Source organism: Protomyctophum bolini (genome assembly GCF_963924005.1).
Source record: "Protomyctophum bolini genome assembly, chromosome: 11".
In the NCBI taxonomy this organism is placed as follows: Eukaryota; Metazoa; Chordata; class Actinopteri; order Myctophiformes; family Myctophidae; genus Protomyctophum; species Protomyctophum bolini.
The window spans coordinates 1,621,366-1,631,150 of record NC_137872.1 but is presented as its reverse complement, the minus strand read 5'-3'; positions in this window follow the sequence as shown (position 1 = coordinate 1,631,150).

The window sequence follows — 9,785 nt, the reverse complement described above, 5'->3', positions numbered from 1 at the left end:
CTCTCTCTCCTCTCTCCTCTCTCTCTCTCTCTCTCTCTCTCTCTCTCTCTCTCTCCTCTCTCTCTATCAGGAATAGGTCATGATCTGCATACAAAGGACAAAGCTCGAGCAGAATGTCGAACAGACACACTTGGGAATATTTCCTGTGGTTTTGATCATGAGGGTATATCTCTGAGGCCATGCCAAGACCTTCAAAAAGATGATCCATTTGAAGAAAGTCCCCTTTGATCTAAACGCAACAGCCATTAATGTATATCTATAGTTGTTGCGACACATGCTTTGATATAAGTTTGGATATGCTATACCTAAACTCATCAGACCACTGAGTGGGCCTATTTTTGAGTGGTGCAACCACTCCAAGGAACAGCAATGTCTGTGTCCGCTGACGTTAACTCAACCATGCGCTTATATGTGACTGTGAGCACCAGTAGCTATGACTATTAGTACCAGTAGGGGCGCTGTTGTGCCAGAAACAGAGAGAGAGAGATAGTGCTGCACTGTTGCCTGCTAATGAGAGAGAGAGAGAGTGTGATTTATTTTTAAATGTTTTGCTCTAGGTCCTTGAAATTCTTCTGTCATGAATGTGATTAAACTTGGTAATTAAACTGATGTGCATAATTAGTTACAATTTACAATATATTGTGTTAAAGGAGAATTCCATACTAAAAGGCTTTCTTACCTTTCTTTGTAGTTGTTACGTCCCCACCAAAGAGGTCCAGGTGTTATTTTGTGCAAAAGCGCATTATTAGCTATTTTCCCTACCATAAGCCCTCAATGAATTGCATTGAATGGGAATTGAATGGGGCTATGGGGTGTTGTGCTAATTAGCTTATTTCCATCGCTCAAAATTATATTTTTTTTGTATATATCCTCTCTTCATAATGTAAATAATATCCCAAGCGGCACACTTTACTACTTATTTCGATGGAAATAAGCAAATTAGCATAACCACCCCATAGCCCATTCAATTCCCATTCAATGCAATGTAATTGCCATATGGTAGGGAAAATAGCCAATAAGGAGTTTTTGCACCAAAAAACACCTGGACCTCTTTGGTGGGGACGTAACGACTACAAAGAAAGATAAGAAAGCCTTAAGCTTCTAGCATGGAATTCTCCTTTAAACAAAAGCACATAGAAAGGAATTGCTATATGCAGAGACAACAAATAACCCATAACTAAATTCAGACCATTGCATAAGCGCCCAATCCTTTTTCCATTCTATTACTGGACAGGTCACAGACGGTGATAAGTTACCACCATGCCCACCGTCCCACGGCCTGTCTGGCCGTACGTGTACCCCCAGGCCCCGGCATCACCCCGGCCCCCTCTCTAAGGAAACAAAAGGTGTTTCTAAATATCACAGGAGTTATTAATATTCTCAGACAGACGACCTTTCACGGTCACTCCATCGTGTTTAGGGAACATTTGTGAACAATGCTGTGGTGTGATTCTAACACTAACACGTGAATGCATGCATGCATGCATGAGCAGAGCACCAAAATAGTATAAGAAGGGAACCAAATTAACCCTTGTTGATTTTACAGGATAATATACGTGACAAGGAGTAAGTGCGTGTGTGTGCGTGCGTGTGTTCACTGTAAATTAATAAATACATTTGATGTATTAATAAAATATTAAGACAGCCGGGGCGCCTGATGGAGGGGAAAGGAACTGGTTGGAATAACGTGTTCCTTCCACACGCTACGACGTCCAACCAGGGAAACTCCCCCCTGTCAGGTGTAAAGGAGCAACTTGGACACTCAGGCATGAAGGAACCGTTTGCCCTGCACTGACTTCAAATTCGACACACTCGTTCCCCCCCCCCCCCGCAGGGAATGCAGTGCCCGGTATCACCACAAAAAGGCTCTGGTCAGGCTGTGGGCCAGTGGTTCTGGTCAGGCTGTGGGCCAGTGGTTCTGGTCAGGCTGTGGGCCAGTGGTTCTGGTCAGGCTGTGGGCCAGTGGTTCTGGTCAGGCTGTGGGCCAGTGGTTCTGGTCAGGCTGTGGGCCAGTGGTTCTGGTCAGGCTGTGGGCCAGTGGTTCTGGTCAGGCTGTGGGCCAGTGGTTCATGGTCAGGCTGTGGGCCAGTGGTTCTGGTCAGGCTGTGGGCCAGTGGTTCTGGTCAGGCTGTGGGCCAGTGGTTCTGGTCAGGCTGTGGGCCAGTGGTTCATGGTCAGGCTGTGGGCCAGTGGTTCTGGTCAGGCTGTGGGCCAGTGGTTCTGGTCAGGCTGTGGGCCAGTGGTTCTGGTCAGGCTGTGGGCCAGTGGTTCTGGTCAGGCTGTGGGCCAGTGGTTCTGGTCAGGCTGTGGGCCAGTGGTTCTGGTCAGGCTGTGGGCCAGTGGGCCTAATGAGGCCAATTAAGTGCCCTCACCTGTACAATGTCCAGCCTCTGCCTCAGCCAATTGATTGCCATGTTGGCAATAACCCCACACCTGACAATTGATTACTTACGAGTAAGACGTGCGAACGCGGGAAGCGAACGCAGATCGTAAATTGCAATAATAATTAGAATAAATTACGAATTAGTGAGAACTGTCGCCATCACACTCATGTCACCATGACTCACAAATCACTCAGCTCCATATATGGGCACAAAAGGGGCCAGGTCCACAACAAACAAATCACTGGCCCCTTTTGTGCCCATATATGGAGCTGAGTGGACCTGGCCCCTTTTGTGCCCATATATGGAGCTGAGTGATTGCTGATGCAACACACTCCATATTTGGATAGCGGGACAGACAGACAGACACACAGACATGATCTGCTAGGTCTCATAGTAAGTGCTCACTGCGTTCTCAATAACCAGTCCACTTTTTACAGTCAGTTTGCCTTCTTCAAACACAGAGCAGACACAGAGATCTCCATATACAGTATATGGGCACAAAAGGGACACAGACAGATAGTTAAAAGGGGTGCTACCGTACCGTGCTATGACAATGGAGAGAGGCGACAACTCGGATCGTGACAAATCATGACAACAAACACAATATTTTGGGCCGATCAAATAATTTGAAAGAAGAAAATAAAGGCACTATTTGTTTTGTTTTTCTTCTTACTAACAAGTAAGACGCGCAAACGCGGGAAGCGAACGCAGCTCGTATACATATTTGGGGTTTTTTTAAGAATTTTTTTTAAGTTAAGTTTTTTTGTGTGTTTGTGACTATGTGTGGGTGTGTGTGTGGTTTTTTAACGTTTAAAATTAAGTTACGCGTTTTGATCGGCCCCAAAACATTGTAATTATCGTCATGATTTGTCACGATCCGAGTTGGCTTTGTCCGCGGCGTAACCGTCTTTAAATAAATACTTTTTGAAAAGCCTATGCATGGAGAAAATGAACGGAGAATCATTTCCTGGGGCCACTCGCCGTTCTGAAAGGGGGAGGGACTGCGACGCTCTATAGCGGCACCACAAATACTACTACAGTATATGTGTCAATGTTTTGCTTGCCTGTAATAATAGCCTTCAAAGACGAGCCGATTTAGGCTACAATGCATCTCTATAGTTTGTTGATAATGAAATCATAATATATATATATATCCTCACAGTACATTATAAGCATTACTAAGCGGGCCCTAGCTGTCAAAGTCTTCACATTTAAAGGTAGAGTAAGTGATTTCACTCAAAAAACCTTAGGTTTCGTTTTTGGCTGTGGGACCTAAGCCTTCGTCCAATCAGGATAGAGAGTCAAAAAGGAAACCTAAGGTTTTTTGACCCCCAGGGGTTAACTGGGGACAGGGAGGAACTCCTTATATGGTCAGCACACTCTATAGTAGAGAGGATTATCACAACAAAACAAAACAATAAGTGATATTTGAATTAAGTGAAATCACTTACTCTACCTTTAACAGTATAAAGGCCTTTTTCTTCCAGTTCAATTAGGACTTGTTGAACAATAATGAAGCCATTGTTTCTCAATGCAGGAAACACCATGAGCTATTGAGCTATATTTAACCTGTTTCATATTCACACATTTACCCATGAAGGCCACTGACAATATGGGATGATAGCCATTATGAATTATACCCCACAAGGACACTGTGGTGATACAGGTCGAGAGAAAGATCAAAGTAGAAAAGAAGATCCTGCATTTCGTTTGCAATTCCTTCCTGTCTTGGACTGTCTTTAGTATAGTGTAGTGTACGCTTCAATTACGTTTGTATTAGTCAAGGCACTATCAAAAGTGATTTTGTATTGTTTTTTAATACTCACGTAAAAGTACACTAAACCCAAGCGTTTAGGTTATAAACTGTTTTAAACACATATTTGTAACACTTTTTAAACGTGTCACAGTGTTTAGATTATAAACAGAAGAACATGTTTAATCCCTGTAACACTTTTTAAACACATAAACGTGTCAGTCATATAGGTGTTTAGAATTTGAACACTATAGGTGTTCTCGTGAGGTGTTTGAGTGAACTCGTGTTCTACTGTATTTTATGACCATTAATAAACATTTGGCATTTTATTATTACACACTGGTGTATCGGTTTAAACGTGTCACATGTTCCAGGGATTTACAGTGTATGCACTGTACAGTGGTTGAACGTACAAGTGCTGTACTTGCTGATGCCTGCTTTCTTTTTCGGTGTATAGGTTCCAATTTTCTTTGCTTCTCATTCCACTACATTTCAGAGGCAAATATTTACTCCTCTACAATTAATTGTCTTTGAACTTTGGTTATAGTTACTTAACTGTAAAACATACATTGACCACTTCAGCCATGCATGGCTATTTGAAAATAGCCTTTTCTCATCGTCTGTTCTTGTTTATGTATTATTTATTGTGTACTGTGTTTTTAGAGTTTCTTATTATTCTGCTCTGCTTGTGAAATGAATTACCCACAATGCCCCACTTTTCCCAGTGTGGCTCCACAAGGTATAAGCAGGTCCACAAAATACATTTTGAGGTATTTTAATTCACCTCCAAACAATTAATTAAATTAATTAAATTAATTAAATTAATTAAATTAATTAAATAATTAAATAATTAAATAATTAATTAACATCTAGGGGCCACATCTAGGGGGCAGCGTTCTACCCATTGCTGGCTGTCTGAATACCAAAATAAATCAAATAAAAAGGTCATTACAATGTTGACATATTATTGCTCATATAGCCGCTTTAAGGCATGTATTTATACATCATACAAAAAAAAGTATTTAGGCCTATTTATAGCCTTCCTATAGAGTGATAACGGTATACCTGCAGTTATGTATAATTATATTTGTAATAAAGTGTTCTTCTCTGAACATTATATTTGTGTTTTCCTTTCCTTTCCCTTTCTGTGTCCCTCCATCTATTCATTATCGCAGGTCTCCAATTATCCCATTCTGAACGGGAACCCCTTTTGGTGTTAGCATTATGTTATGCTTTAGCTATTGAAAAATAGCAGATCTACAAGCAAGACATTTTTAGAAACTGATCTCAGGTCAGAATGGAAAACTGTCAGGATGTATAGAAGACATTTTTAGAATCTGATCTCAGGTCAGAATGGGTTATCCCCCATTCATCAGTCTTTTTGCTATACCTCCAATTATCCAATCAGTCTAGTCCCGCCCCTGCAGGTACCTGACTGACACCAGCCAATCCGCTGACTCCACACCTGTGCCCCCCCCCCCCCCCCCCCCCCCCCCCCCACTCCGTCTGGCTTTGTCGCTGTTTTGCTTTTGTGTAACCATGGAGTTATAGTTTTAGTTGAGTCGTGAAGTAATTGTGAAACCACTGTAATAAAGGCTGCCAGTATACTGTACTGTACTGTACTGTACTGTACTGTACTGTATGTAGAAAAGAACATTATTACATTCAGACCTGAGGTCAGATTAAAAAAAATGTCTTCTACAGTACATCCTGACAGTTTTCTGATAAAGCTATGTTTCTGTGTCAGTGCATGGTTCTTCGATTTAAAAAAAATAGCAGACCCTACAAGCTCGTAGCGCGCCGCGCCACTCGGTGGCGCGCTATGAGCTTGTAGATCTGCTATTTTTCAATAGCTAAATCATAACCCAAAAGGGGTTCCCGTCCAAAATGGGTTAAGATTCTCAGGGGGGAAACTTGAAAAAGAATCCTATTGGATAAAGCGTGAGTCCTGGTATTATTTTCTATGGACTGGTATCTATACCTGAACCGTACGGTGCACCCGAGACATTATCACGTCCAATTACTCAACTGAGTGCTTGCTTCTCCTCTTTTCTGCCAGTATACTGTAGGCCTACTGTATGTATGTCACTCTGTTTACAATGACCATGGCTAAATACATTGTGTTCTATCAGAGTCAGACCTATACTGTATATTGGGCAAGCACGTGAACACGTACGAGAAAATGTAACGTTCTATATTTGACTTCTTTATGATTTAACCCATTCTGACCTGAGATCAGATTCAAAAAATGTCTTCTACATCCTGACAGTTTTCCATTCTGACCTGAGATCAGATTCTAAAAATGTCAGTCGTTCTTCGATTTTTCAAAAATAGCAGACCTACAAGCTCGTAGCGCGCCACTCGGTGGCGCGCTATGAGCTTGTAGATCTGCTATTTTTCAATAGCTAAAGCATAACATAGTGCTAACACCAAAATGGGTTCCCGTTCAGAATGGGTTAAGCTACGTATGTTTATAGCTTGTAGATCGGCTATTTTCAGCGTGCAACTGACTGTGCCGTACTGTAAATGCAACAAAATGTAAATCATTGCTTAAGGCTGTCATTTTACATGTCAAAACAGGAGCCTTATAACTTCCAGTCATGGCCCTCAAACAACCGGAGTATATGATGTGTTTGGTCTCTGGTGGGGGGGGCAGGAGGTCCCTGACTCGAGGTGGGGATTTTCCCACACACACACACACACGCGCGCACGCACGCACGCACACGCACACACACACACACACACACACACACACACACACACACACACACACACACACACACACACACACACACACACAAGCACACAAGCACACAAGCACACACGCACCTGCACCGAGAGTAAGTCATAACTTAAACCACCCTCCTCCACACACACATTAAAATCATCCGTGTTAATAAAGTTAAATTACTACTATATCACAGAGGATTGTACAGTAAGCAGGTGCACTAAACAAACATACAAAAAAATGCTGTATGTATGACTGTGTTTCTGCTGCGTGCACACACACAGCGTGTGTGCACGCGTGTGTGCGTGAGGCATGTGCGTGAGGCGTGTGTGCGTGAGGCATGTGCGTGAGGCGTGTGCGTACGTGTGAATAAAGTGCATCTCTCACATTTTCACGTACACACACACACTCCCACACACACACACACACACTCATTTAACATTGTTAACATTCAGTAGCAAACGCACATACATGCATCTACATGAAGTGCATAGCACGCACGCACACATGCACTCGTCCATGTGCACGTGACATTGTATACTGTACATACAGTAAAGACGTGCACGCACACACACAGTCACACGCACACACACACACACACTGTCACACACGCATGCACGCACGCACATTGAAGAGCATTGAGCGCATACTGTTTGCAGGGAACCAGAGTGCGTTTCCCCCTCACACACACCCACTGTCCCCAGCTGACAGGCCTGCAGGCCTGCAGGGCAGAGGAGAGGACAGAGGACCCTCTATCCTTAACCCATTCTGACCTGAGATCAGATTCTATGAATGTCATATACATCCTGACAGTTTTCCATTCTGACCTGAGATCAGATTCTATAAAAATGTCTTCTACATCCTGACAGTTTTCCATTCTGACCCGAGATCAGATTCTATGAAAATGTCCTCTATACATCCTGACAGTTTTCCATTCTGACCTGAGATCAGATTCTATGAAAATGTCCTCTATACATCCTGACAGTTTTCCATTCTGACCTGAGATCAGATTCTATAAAAATGTCTTCTCTACATCCTGACAGTTTTCCATTCTGACCTGAGATCAGATTCTAAAAAATGTCTTCTCTACATCCTGACAGTTTTCCATTCTGACCCGAGATCAGATTCTAAAAAAATTCTTCTATAGGCTACATCATGACAGTTTTCCATTCTGACCTGAGATCAGATTCTATAAAAATGTCCTCTACATCCTGACAGTTTTCCATTCTGACCTGAGATCAGATTCTACAAATGTCTTCTATACATCCTGACAGTTTTCCATTCTGACCTGAGATCAGATTCTAAAAAATGTCCTCTACTACATCCTGACAGTTTTCCATTCTGACCTGAGATCAGATTCTAAAAAAATGTCTTCTACATCCTGACAGTTTTCCATTCTGACCTGAGATCAGATTCTAAAAAATGTCTCTCTACATCCTGACAAGTTTTCCATTCTGAGCCGAGATCAGATTCTAAAAAAATGTCTTCTACATCCTGATAGTTTTCCATTCTGACCTGAGATCAGATTCTAAAAAACGTCTTCTACATCCTGACAGTTTTCTGAAAAAGCTATGTTTCTATAATGTCAGTCGTTCTTCGATAATAAAAAAAAATAGCAGATCTACAAGCTCGTAGCGCGCCACTCGGTGGCTCGCTACGAGCTTGTAGATCTGCTATTTTTCAATAGCTAAAGCACAACATAATGCTATAACACCAAAAGGAGTTCCCGACCAAAAGGGGTTAACGCCACAGTGAGAAATGACAGCCACTCCACAGAAACATGGAAGGGCTTTTTCAGAAGGTCCTCCGACGTGAAGGTCAAGCCAGCGCGAGGAGCTGATCTCCAGTCGAACAATGATGGCATTTGATCATCATCATCATGTCAGCATGTTTTTCCACCATCTGCCACAAAAAACGTTTTCCACAAATTGATTTGACGCATTAAACCATTTAGGGCTAAAAAACGTCGAAATTTAAAAAAGAAATGAAAACCTCATGTTTCTATATCAGTGGTTCTCAATATTTCATGTCAAGGACCCCCAAAAATTATATGTAATACCCATCTGAAAATATGTTGTTCCATGCAGGGACCCTCCAGAAGCAAAGATTTGAGTTTAAAACTGAAAACTCTGAAAGAATATATACACTCAAAGATTTGAGGCACATTTTCACGATTATTCAAAAATAGCAGATCTACAAGCTCGTAGCGCGCCACTCGCCACTCGCATAACACCAAAAGGGGTTCCCGCCCAGAATGGGTTAATCGCATTGCATGTACTGTACTGTACATCCCCTCCCCTCCCACCACCACCACCACCACCCTCCACCCCTACTGTCAACCTTTTAGAGATGAAAAGCATGACATTAATGCTTTACAGTACACACTGTACAATACAGTATGTGATCAGTGTCTCTCCCAAGACCTCTTGCTATCTTGCTGTGTGTGTGTGTGTGCATGTGTGTGCGCGTGCGTGTGCACGCGTGTGTGTGTGTGAGTGTGTGTGCGTGTGTGTCTGTGAGTGCGTGTGTGTGTGCGTGTGCGTTTGCGTGCGTGCACAAACACGCTCATGCATATTGATGTGTCTGTACAGTAGTGTTCGTACTCGCCAGTGTCTGAGTCATATTGCATGTGTGCATTAATATATGCATGAATGAATATGCACTGTACAGTACATCATGGCATGTACTGTATACAGTATGTGTGTGTGTGTGTGTGTGTGTGTGTGTGTGTGTGTGTGTGTGCGCAGAATGTGTCCATGCATTTATACAGGTTGGCTACTGTATGTGCATTTGTATTGTTTGCGTGCGTGCATGCGTGCGTGCGTGCGTGCGTGCGTGCGTGCGTGCGTGCGTGCGTGCGTGCGTGCGTGCGTGCGTGCGTGCGCGGACCCCCATTTGTAAAGATTGGAACCAAATGGAC